Source organism: Corapipo altera, unplaced genomic scaffold (genome assembly GCF_003945725.1).
Source record: "Corapipo altera isolate COAL_440 unplaced genomic scaffold, ASM394572v1 0, whole genome shotgun sequence".
Taxonomy (NCBI): domain Eukaryota; kingdom Metazoa; phylum Chordata; class Aves; order Passeriformes; family Pipridae; genus Corapipo; species Corapipo altera.
Window position 1 is genome coordinate 83,574,540 of NW_020884872.1, and position 11,578 is coordinate 83,586,117.

The following is an 11,578-nucleotide window of genomic DNA, read 5'->3' on the forward strand; positions in this document are numbered from 1 at the left end:
TGCACCCACTGCCTTGGCTCTGGGCAGATAAACGGCTTTTGATAAGGGGTCTGGCATGTCAACTGCATATGGCTCACTTCAGCAAGCTGCCATGCTCACAACCAACTCATTTTGCATTTTGCTCTCAGTGGTGTGAATTATGCCTCAGCTAGTTCCTCCATTTGCTGGCATTTTCACAATGCCTGTATGAAAGTTTGTTCCCAAGCTGTTCTTCCTCACTTTTTCCGTCGTGCTATTCAACTATGTTACTTTATGCAATTTCTGAGCATTTTGAGAGTAGGTTCTGAGGCACCTCCTTAGCAGGACCATCCTACACAGAGAGCCAGAAGGAAATGCTTTAAGTTATTTAAGGCTGTGATAATCTGTGACATGAAGACTTCCATAGACCGTCCAAACTGATGCTTCTAAAGGTGTCACTCCCTTCTCACACTGGAGGCTAAGGTCTGGTTCTTTGCTACTGAGAATCTGCCAGGCTTGATCATCTCCTGCCAATAAATGGCTGTCAACTTTTATACTGGTCCAAAATTTGCCACCCCCAGTCCTCTTCCTGTGCTTAATCAGGCCTTGTAAATCTTTCACCACATTAACTCAATCTCTACCATACATTTACAGAGTTTTGTGACCTTTACCTGTAGTCCATCATTCCCATGGCCTAATTTGTCTCTTCCCACCTGCCCCAGCACCTCCATCACACTGCCATTGGCTGTAAATGATTCACCCAGCACTTGCAGAGCACTGAGTGTATCCCTCGAGGCATGCACAGTTCACTTGCAGTTCTGCTCTGGTTTAGGCTTCCGAGATTTTCTGGCATCTCATGCACATCTCCTTGGCTGCATCAGCACTTGCTTCTCATCTTCAGTATAGCAGGTGATTGGCTGCATTGGGAAGGTTCTGGACATGAACTGTGGTATGTATAAATGCACAGTGGACAGTAGCTCATGTGGATGGAGGAGTGTAGATCACTGGCACACAGTTCTGGAAGACTGCCCTAGGTAGTATCATAGGATCTTAGAATCATTCAAGTTGGAAAAGAACTTTAAAATCATCAGGTCCAACACTGACCCAGCACTGCAAGTCCACCACTAAACCATGTCCCTAAGCAGCACAACTATACTTCTTAAGTAACTCCAGGGATCGTGACTCCACCACTTCCCTGGGCAGCCTGTTCCAATGCTTGACCACCATTTTGATGAAATTTACCCTAATAGCCAGTCTAAAACTCCCCTGGAACAACTTTAGGCCACTTCTTGTCCTATTGCTTGTTACTCTGGAGAAGAGACCAACCTCTACCTGGATACAACCTCCTTTCAGATGGTTGTGGAGAGTGATAAGGTTCCCCCCTCACCCTCCTTTCTCCAGGCTAAACACCTCCAACTCCCTCAGTTGCTCCTCACTTGTGCTGCAGACCCTTCCCCAGCTCCATTGCCCTTCTCTGGACTCACTCCAGCACCTCAATGTCTTTCTTGTAGTGAGGAGCCCAAATCTGAACACAGGATTTGAGGTGCAGCCTCACCAGTGCCGAGTACACCGAATGATCACTGCCCTGATCCTGCTGGCCACATTATTGCTAATCCAAGCCAGGATGCCATTGGCCTTCTTTGCCACCTGGGCACACTGCTGGCTCATGTCACTCTTGACCCTGCCCCAAGCCTGTCATATCACTGTTGACCCTCAGCCACCCTGCCCCAAGCCTGTAGCACTGCCTGGGGTTGTTGTGATCCAAATAGACCTATGGTAAGAAACACAACCAGACCTAGAGAGAATGTCCTGTCCCTGTCCATGGCTCATGTGCATGTCTTCAGTCAGCTGACAGACTAAACAAGGAGAGATTTAGATAGGTATTATGAAGAAGTTCTTTACTCAGAGGATAGTGAGGCACTGAAACAGGTTGTCCAGAGAAGTTGTGGATGCCCCATCCCTGGAAGTGTTCAAGGCCAGGCTGGATGGGGCTTGGAGCAACCTGGTCTAGTAGAAGCTATCCCTGCTCATGGCAGTGGGAGGGGAACAAGATGATCTTTAAGATTCCTCTCAACACAAACCATTCTATGATTTTATGATTTTGTAATCACGGGATCACCACAGCATCTGATCTAAAACAGGCATTTAGAACCCACTCTGAATGCCTGCAAACTAGAAGTTTAATGTTTCACTTCTCAATACTGCTGCATCTAAGTCCCCTAGTTTTTTTCCTTGTTTTTGAATGCCTAGATGAGATTGCCAACAGAAATATCTACTATTACACTCTGTAGTGGAATTTAGGATATCAAAATAATATTTTAGGAGAATAATGAAGACCAGCAGCTCATCTCATTGCTGGAAAAATTAGTATAATATTAGGGATAAGATTCTGGAAAGTAAACCACCCACTGTGATACACAAACTTTTTGCGAGTGAAAGGGCAAACCTACCAGTACAAGTTCATGAGTTTATTGTCCACACCATTTGAGCCTGGGATTAAGTTACAGGTCAGAAGTACTATTACAGCACTCATTGTCTGACAAAACTGCAGGTGGACTGCAGAGACTCGAGGGCACGTGGGCACAAAATCCAAAAACCATGCAGAACATCCCAAACGTGCTTAGATCAAGCCTGAGCACAAGTTTTTTGACTCTAAGTGAGATGAAGACCACAGGTTATCGTGGATGTTAGATCCAAACCCAGCACCTACCACCATCATGTAGCCTGGTTTCAAGGTGTGCAGGTGGGTCTCTGAGTGGTTGCTGTGTGCCCACTGCAGGGGGGCTGGCTCACAGGGATTGTCAGTGTGTGTGGATCAGGAGGGTGACACCAGGAAACAGGATTCCTCAAAAGGCTGGTAGGGCGTCCAAGCAGAGCAAAACTTCCTAAATATGCGGAGATCCTTTGAAAATATGTTCTGATGCTCTCACTGGTGTTCTTACAAAAAGCTGATGCCCTTTCCCTATACCTGGTGGGCTCTGAAGACCTGTGAGGTGATCTCCGAGTGCCGTGGGAGCAGCTGCTGGCTGCCCGGGACCTCGCATGTGTCACCACTAGGTGTCACAGCTGTCCCACAGAAGCCACCCTGTCCCACAGCCTAGGAAGCAGAGAGAGTCCCTTTCTTTTGGGAGCTGCCAGAAACCATACAGTCCTGACAAAACCCTGGTGAGGAGGCAGAGCCCGTGCCTCGCTGTACCCCGCCTCCATGGAGAGGACCAAAGGTCCGGACAATTCCGGATGTCACCAGAGCCATGGCCTGGCTCAGCACAGCATGCCAAGGGCAGGAGATTGGAGTTGCAGGATTGACTTTTCAGATTGACTTGAAAAAGTATATTCATAAGGCAAACCATCTCATATACAGCATCCATATTCCCCTGGTGTCTCTGTACAGTCTGTGCACATGCTACAGGAAAATTTAATATTTCTCTCACATGTCTAATGGGTGTTGTAGCCAGCGCTTCTGGTTAAGTTTCACACATATCCTTCAATGATGTTATTAAGAGTCTCAAACCTTTTGCCTTTCTGTGGTGTATTTTCTAAAAGTGGGCTTCCTTGATTCATGTTTTAAGCACTGTGTGCTGGTTTGGGCTGGGATACAGTTAATGTTTTCCATAATAGTTAGCAAAGGAGCATGGTTTGGATTTGTGCCGGAAACAGTGTTGATAGCTTAGCTATTGCTGAGCAATGCTTACACAGCATCAAGGCCTTTTCTGCTCCTCAACCCACCTCACCAGCAAGGGACCTGAAGGTGCGCAAGGAGTTGAGAAGGGGACACAGCCAGGACGGCCGACCCCAGTGGATATTCCAGACCATACGGCATCATGTTCAGCAGATAAGGCTGGAGAAGAAGGAAGTGGGGGACATTCAGAGTTATGGTGTTTGTCTTCCCAAGTCACCATTACTTGATGGAATCCTGATGTCCTGAGGATAGCTGAACATCTACCTGCTCATGGAAAGTGGCAAACAAATTCCTTGTTTTCCTTTTGCTTTGCCTACTAAACTGTCTTTATCTCAACCCATGAGTTTTCTCACTTTTGCTCTTCCAGTTCTCTTCCCCACCCCACTAGTGGAGGGTCAGTAAGCAGCTATGTCAGGCCGAGCTGCCGGCTGGAGTTAAACCATGATACTTGGCTTCTCCACAAAAGGAAATATGATGAATACTTTACATACTGTAATTTCCACACAGATCATTAATCCAGCATTTCGGAGAAATGGTTCTTAAAAGCATTGCTATGAGTTTATATTGTCGTGTTCAGCCAGGATTATGATGGAGATTTCATGCATCTGTGTCAATGAGAAAGGAGGCAGCTCAAACATTTACTCCATCCCTGAAGCATCCTCTTCCATGATACCAAGCACCCCGCAGGTCTCCTGTTCTCTTTTAACACAGTCCACATGCCCACATTCAGACAGCCCCTCTGTTTACTTTTCTACTGCTGGAGCTGGGATTACCCTCACTGGGAGGCTGTGTGGATCAGCTGCTTCCCATTGTGATACGCTTCATTAGTAAAGCTTTTTTTGGAGTCTGTTTTCAAGATGACATGTGGGAAATGCACACCACCTCCCAGTAATGTAAATTAATAGCAATTGAGCTGTTTGAGAGATTCCCTGCGAGCTGCTCTGCAAGGACGGTCCTGCAGCATATGTCAGAAGTCATTAACACATCAGCTGCAGCACATCTAACGCTCTGAAAAAGACTTAGGAGGGACTAATCCCTCCAGTGGCAGAGCAGTGTTGGCCTTTGGCAGAGTTACATCATGGGTGAATTTAAGGTCTATTGTCTAACATCAGACAGACTTGGCACCAGAGAAATAATGATGACAATTACAGATGAGCTTGACATGCCTGAGTATCACTTGTTCCCATCCTCCCAGCATTTCAGAGGGAGCTCCTGAGCCCATTCGCTTATCAGACTCTGTTCAGAAAACTGAAGTCAGCACAGGGAGCTCACAGCATGCTGCTTCCTGGCATAAGCCTTCAGACAGCCTAACAGCTTTTCTGTCTCTTTCTAACAGTTTAATGAAATGAAACATCATTTTGATTTTCACTCTGAGAGAAACTAAGTGGGCTCACTGCTATGGTTCACTGTGATTTGGCATACAAGGACAGGAAGCATGTAACAAAATAAGAGATGAGGCTGTCATTTCGCGATGCAAGCAAGAGTTGCATTCAGCTTCAATAACTTGTGCTTGCATTTATGGCATTTTACCAAGAGTTTTGCTAGTGTGCAATGAGGTCTTTATCCCAGAATGGAATACCAGTTTGGTTGTGGTTCGTAGTCCTGTTATGGAGTGACCATCAGCCAATCATTTAATCTCACTGCATCTCAACATCACTCCTCCTTTACACCACCTTTTTATATGGCACGTTGTCTTTTCCTTTCTGCCTTTCAACTAAGGCCACCAAGTGCAGCAGTGATCTGATAGAGAGCATAGCAAGCTCCTCTGATTTGGAAGCATTGGTGGGTGTTTGTCTCATGTAGGTGCCAGGATCCCAGAGCACTATCTTTGTGTGAAAACAAGAGAGTTTGCAAACCTATTTGGATGACTTCACATGCGAAGTGCACAGAAGTCAGCATTAAAAGGACAGGAGAAATGAACAGAACTTGCTGTACTCCAATTAGGGAATAAATTGGCAGAAGTCTGCAATTAAACTTGCAGAAGGAAGCCTTCTGGGATAAGGTTGCTTTCTATATGGAGCCCTTGACAGCTAAAATTGAAGTCTGTTGAATTTTGCTACATAAATATACCTGTGTTTGTTTCTTTTCACTTATGAGTCATACAGTCCATTTTACTTATTTATACAAGATGAAGCTTTAAGAAATTATTTAAAAAGCAGAAGTGGGGGCACTGGTGATGCTCAACATGCCTGTCTACAAGAAAACTGAACAAAATGCTTCGAAAGAAATTAGTTTTGTATGTGGACTGTGTTTATAAATTTTGTGACAATGTAACTTAACCAGCTTAGCATTACACCTTTAGAATTTAATTATGCTATTTAAAGGCAGCTGGTCCTAACATTAAGCAAGTATAATGAAAAATACAACATACAAAGGCTCGAGCTCTCTGCAGGGTGTTGTATTCCTGTGTGGGCAGCCAGGCTGTTCATGAGTTTTTATCATTGCTGGTCTCAAGTCCCTGTGCTATTTGTAGGACAGCAAAATCCAGTCCATCAAGACTCAGTGCCAAATATCACTAAGCAAAGCTACTTTTTGAAAGGCTCAGGAGCCCTCCAACTCAGCACAGAGAATATAATTAGGTAGGAGCCTGTGCTTTTCCTGGAAATCAAGTGTTTGTTTGTGTTGCTAACTTCAACAGATTGTTTAGTAAATTGAATTCCACTTCCAAAGCTGAGGACATGAAGCGAGTAAAACAAAGATTTTATTTTTTTTAGATAGCACCCAGGGACAGAACGCAAACAAGTCAGCAATTACCCAGTGGGTTATAATCTGAGGACTGGAAAAAGCTGCTGGTATGAACTTTTTTTCGTATCTTTGAATCAAACTCCAAAGGCCTCTCAAATTTTTTTGTAAACTTTTCCTTAACTTCACTGGTCAAAACTGATTGACTTTTGACCCAGAAGAACAGGTTGACCATACTATGCATCTTGGACATGAAGAGTATCTTGTAATCTCCAACTCTACCTAATTCAGACCAAAAGCTTAAATTTAGGTTGCTCCATCAAGTCAGAGGAAAGTGTCCCCGTTCCCAGGTTATTGATTATTCTGGTGATCTGTCTCATATTTCTCATTACAAACTCGAGAAGATGTCAACTTTATCCCTGATAGCGCATTATTAAATAAAAAGCATTTTAGTTCATCAGAATTCATAGGATGGGAATGATATTGAGATGCTGACTCTGAATTTTTTACTACTGAGTTCAACCATTGAAATGTTTGCTACAAAAATATATTTCCTGGAAATATATCCCACAAAATACAAGCTTCCATATCTCCATAGCTCCCACTCACACTGCAAGCCAAACAGAATACTGTTCTATACCTAGAGAAGACCTCTGTCAAGCCTTGCCAATGTTTCATCAGCTGAGAGATTTCAGTCTCTCTAGATAGAAAAACTATATCATTGGAATTAGATAGGTAACACTGAAGTGGCCTTTGAGGAGAAAACCTTCAACTCTGAAGGATGAACCCAATCAATCACAAATATATATTAATTATGATTGGAAACCCCACAATCTTTTAGGGATCCTAAGGTATACATTTCCCATCCATGGCACTGTTGTACAATGTGGTGAATAAAGAAGAAGAAACTGGCATACCTTTTCCCTCAATCCTATTTATACCTCACAATTTTACAAATAGCTCTCTAAAATGCAACCAGCTCCCATCCACATACCATAAAAGCAAACATATCAGAATACCAAATACAAATTGTCATAACCAACATCCCCCCACAATGTTTAAAACAGAAAAATTAAAATGCAGCCTGAATAAATAAGGCCCACTACGTAGGAAAAGCAAAATTGCCTACAAAATGAGGTCTAAGAGCATTTTTCAAAACTGAAACTGTATAATGTTTGACTAGGAGCCATGTGGGTGCAAAACTTCTGGAGAGTCTGTTTTATAGTCTGACATAACGTGGATTGGCCTCACTCCTTGTAAGAAAGAGAAGCAGAATTAATATTTGAATATCTACTGCTTGTGAGAGAAAAGCAGGCTGGCAGATCATGCTCAATATGCATTGATATGACTGCTGCAGCGGGAGAAGCCTTGCCAAGGGAATAAGACCTCAAGGCTTCAAATGAATGTACTTCTTGTGAGCTTCTCAATTGAGAAGACCTATTTAATGAGCTGTTCGAGGTCAGAGTTGAAGGATATAGCCAGGTAAGAAAGAACTCAGGCAACAGCAGAGATTTTACGCCACACCACAACACTCATGGGTAATCTTTTCATTATCCGAAGGTCTTAGTTGCCATTTGGCAACTGTGACTATAGAGGAGATTGGACAGAAATCTCCTTTCCAGGCAGTTCAGGCAGTGTTGCTAGACAACTTGCTATAATAGAAATGTCAAATGAGAGCCTTTCACAGGCTTTGTGCCTTCTTCCACTATAACTATATTTTTATTAATATAGCCATATTACCTGCCTGTCTGTGAGATTTTCCCACAATGCTCCTGAGAAAATTGCACAATAGACACAAGGATCACCAAAACCAGATCAGGATGCACTGTTCTGAGAGCAAACCCTTCCAATGCCAGCCGATATAAAATGACTGCATAGAGAAGCACAAGCAGCACTCAGTATAATAGGTTTTTCTGTCTTTCAAACTTTAAAAAAAACCAACTCTGCTGCAAGAAAGTTGTTAATAAAGAAGAAAATGGGACAAAATTTAATCTCTTATTTAATTTCTGGGGAGTTTTATCAGTGATTTATCTGCTTTGTACATTTATTTTGGAAAAAAAAGTTCATTGAGAATGTTTGTATCCAGAGATAATATTCCCTGTCAAAACAGCCCTAGGTTTAGACATAAGCATCCCTGCAAATGTAACTTCAGCTGTGTTCAGAAAAAGACTTATGTTTATAAATACAAATGTATACACATAAATACATATTTTTGCTGTGTATTTTTCAAATAAAGAAGAAAGATTTCCCACATACACAATAGAAGACTCAAGAAATTCAAAGCTTTCCATGGTAGTTGCTTTTATTTATCTCTATTATACCTTTGAAGGTGTTGGTTTCATCCTGGGCATTGGTGAAACTGTGAACTTTTCTGTAAGTTGGAAAAAATCTCTTCCCACTGAATTTTAAATATACCTACATACGCCTAGTTATGCTATATTTAACAATCTGAAGGACGATTGTATGGGAATGAGCTGGAGGTTCAAATTCTGACTGTCACAGGAGGATCCATGCCACACTTCGTAGGCAGATATGGGGCCAGCTGTAAGCCCAATACAGCCAGTAATTTCCCCATCTGATGCCCGTATGGGATGAGTGACTGACGTGTACCTACTGACACACCACCCACTGGACAGGCTGGAGAATGCCCAAATTGTTCTACATGTGAATTTTGGACAGCCTTCAAAAGCTCCGGGCAGCCTACAAAATGCTGCATTGATGCTTCATCTCAGGTAAGTGTTTCGAAATCTACATCTGCCTGTCACCTATAAAACTGGGACAGAAGAGCTTGTTTTCTTCTTTTTTGATTTTTCAGACTAGGGGATTTTTGAGATAGAGTTCACTTCTAGACATGGGTTATATTTAAGGCTGGCCAGGAAATGTTTTTCCTGCCTTCAGTGAAAATACTCATGGTGCACAAGTGTTTCCAATCTTTCACTCAGGCAAAGCAAACACCTTTAGAAGCAGAGGAAAACCTTGACTGCAACAAGAGCCTCGTGGCACTGTGCACAAACCTCAGATGACATAAACCTCACATGAGAAATCTTTCCTCATGGGAAGGTGATCTCTGTGAAAAACGTCTGTCAAGGGAAGATCCATAAAAGCACTGGCTCTGCTCTTGGAGAGTTCCGTAAGGGGGGGTGTTTCCAATGCTTCCTGCTCCTCCAGCTCCACCTAAGGAGGGAACTTCCCATTGTAGCACTCTGAACTTTCACAACTCATATGCCACTTCCCTTCAAATCTTGGAGAAAATTCACTGAATAGGAAGATTCAGGGCTTTTGCTCTCTTGTGTTTCAGGTACCCTGAGGGAAGGAGGGAGCCAGCAGCAGAGAGCTGAAGAAACCACAAGAGTGAGAAACTTCATGGTGCAGCTCTCTCTCTTCTGTTTATCTCAGAAGTACTTGAGTATATGATGCTCCTTGCTTCTCTTACTTGGGAAAAAAAATCCACATATGAAAATTCAAGAAAGAAACAAGCTTCTCACAGAGCTAACACCCAAACCAGTCAATGGAAGAGAGACTCCTGCCTGTAGCAGTCAGGGGATCTCAGTGTGTTGGATATTTTTCATTAAATCTCATCTGTTCTGTGCTGTAGCATCTATACCATTCCCAGTTTCTGTGTAGCAATGATGGGACCTTGACAGAAACAGTATTAGGGGAACAGTGGCAGACACATCAAAGGAGTATGCTACATTTAACCTTTTTAATATATTTCTCCAGCAGGATTTATTTGCCTTTCCAGGACCTGTAATTCATTTGAAATGAAACATCAAATGCAGACATTCCTGATGTTTCATGATCTCAGATCCTGATCTGATTTTAAATTTTTTATCAAATTTTGACTACTCAGGAATGACCAAATAATATTGTTTTTATTACATCTTTCTTTGGTCCTTCTTGCAGTCTGTAAGAACAGCACTCATGATCCAGAGAGGCATGAAATAAGCCTTTTTTTCTTTTTTCTTCTTTTTCTGGAGGAAAAAAAGTTTATCTTTAGCCCAAGTTATCCATCTGTATTTTGTTTGAACAAAGAGACAAACCCCAGATAGTTCATTTTCAGCCAAAATCAACAACGTTGAAAAATACAGTGCTGTCCACCAGCTTAGTCATCATGCATGTTGCCCATTTGATTGGGTTTGGAACAAAACAAAGAACTCAAGAGAATAGTGTGTGTGTGTTGCATTAGGATCTCTACCAAAGTCTGTAAGGAGAACCAGAGAAAAAATGACTCACACACTGGGAAGAATTGCACCTGTTCCCATCCAAATTATGTTTCCCTGTCAGCCTTGAAGCAGCTGATGTACTGGTTCCCATGGGAATATTTTCATCTTGAACAATATAGACATTTAAAACCACTTCCTGAGTTTTTTCTATTTATTGTTTCCATTAAATGCTGTCCTCTAACCAGCACAGATCCTGGTACTGAGTGAGCACTTCTCCCACCTACCCTGCCCCGACTTCAACTCTGCTCTCATTTTTAAAGAAAACTAAAGGTAACCAATGTGAGAAAGTCATTACTATCACCAGGACTGGGAAAGCCTTTGAAAAAGTCTCCTGTGAAAAGGGGTTTAGTGAGAAGCAGGAACAAGGGGAGATGGATTTGCTTGAAGAGATAGGCTGAGGACCTTGAAATTCCAAACAAAGCCATGCCACATAAAGAAAGGCTCACAGGATGGCTACAATAATGGCCTAAAATTCACTACCTAGAGATATTTAATGAGCGTTTCTTCCCATAATTGAGAATCCTTTATTGAAAAGCTAGTTGATTATGCATAGAAGAATATATCAGTAATTAAAAGTCATACCACCTTTGAATCCCAGACCCCCCTACAGTCAGCTCTTCCTATGCTGCATGGCTACAAAAAACAAGTGGAGATAAGGACTGAGCATAAGCAGGCAGATTCTGTAGGCACTTTTTCAAGCCGCTCCTCCAGCTGCCTGAATTACAAATCTGTGGATGTGAATCAGCTTTGAGCACAGGGAGCCAATAAAACTGCTCCATTGCATTCCTTTTTTGGTGTCTGAGTGATGGTGAGGAACAGTAGCAGTAACACACGTCTGCATCACTCTTGATGAAGTGCAAGTGAGAGAATTAGGCACGAAGCTGGAATTTATGGATATGTCTACACAGACACATACAGGCTGGTGAGAGCTTGCCTTGCTATGCTGTCAACTAGCCAAGTATCAACAAGATGAATGTGGTTTTGTTGTTCCCAATCTGTATACATCTCTTCAGATTTCTGTGATTATCTTCTCAGG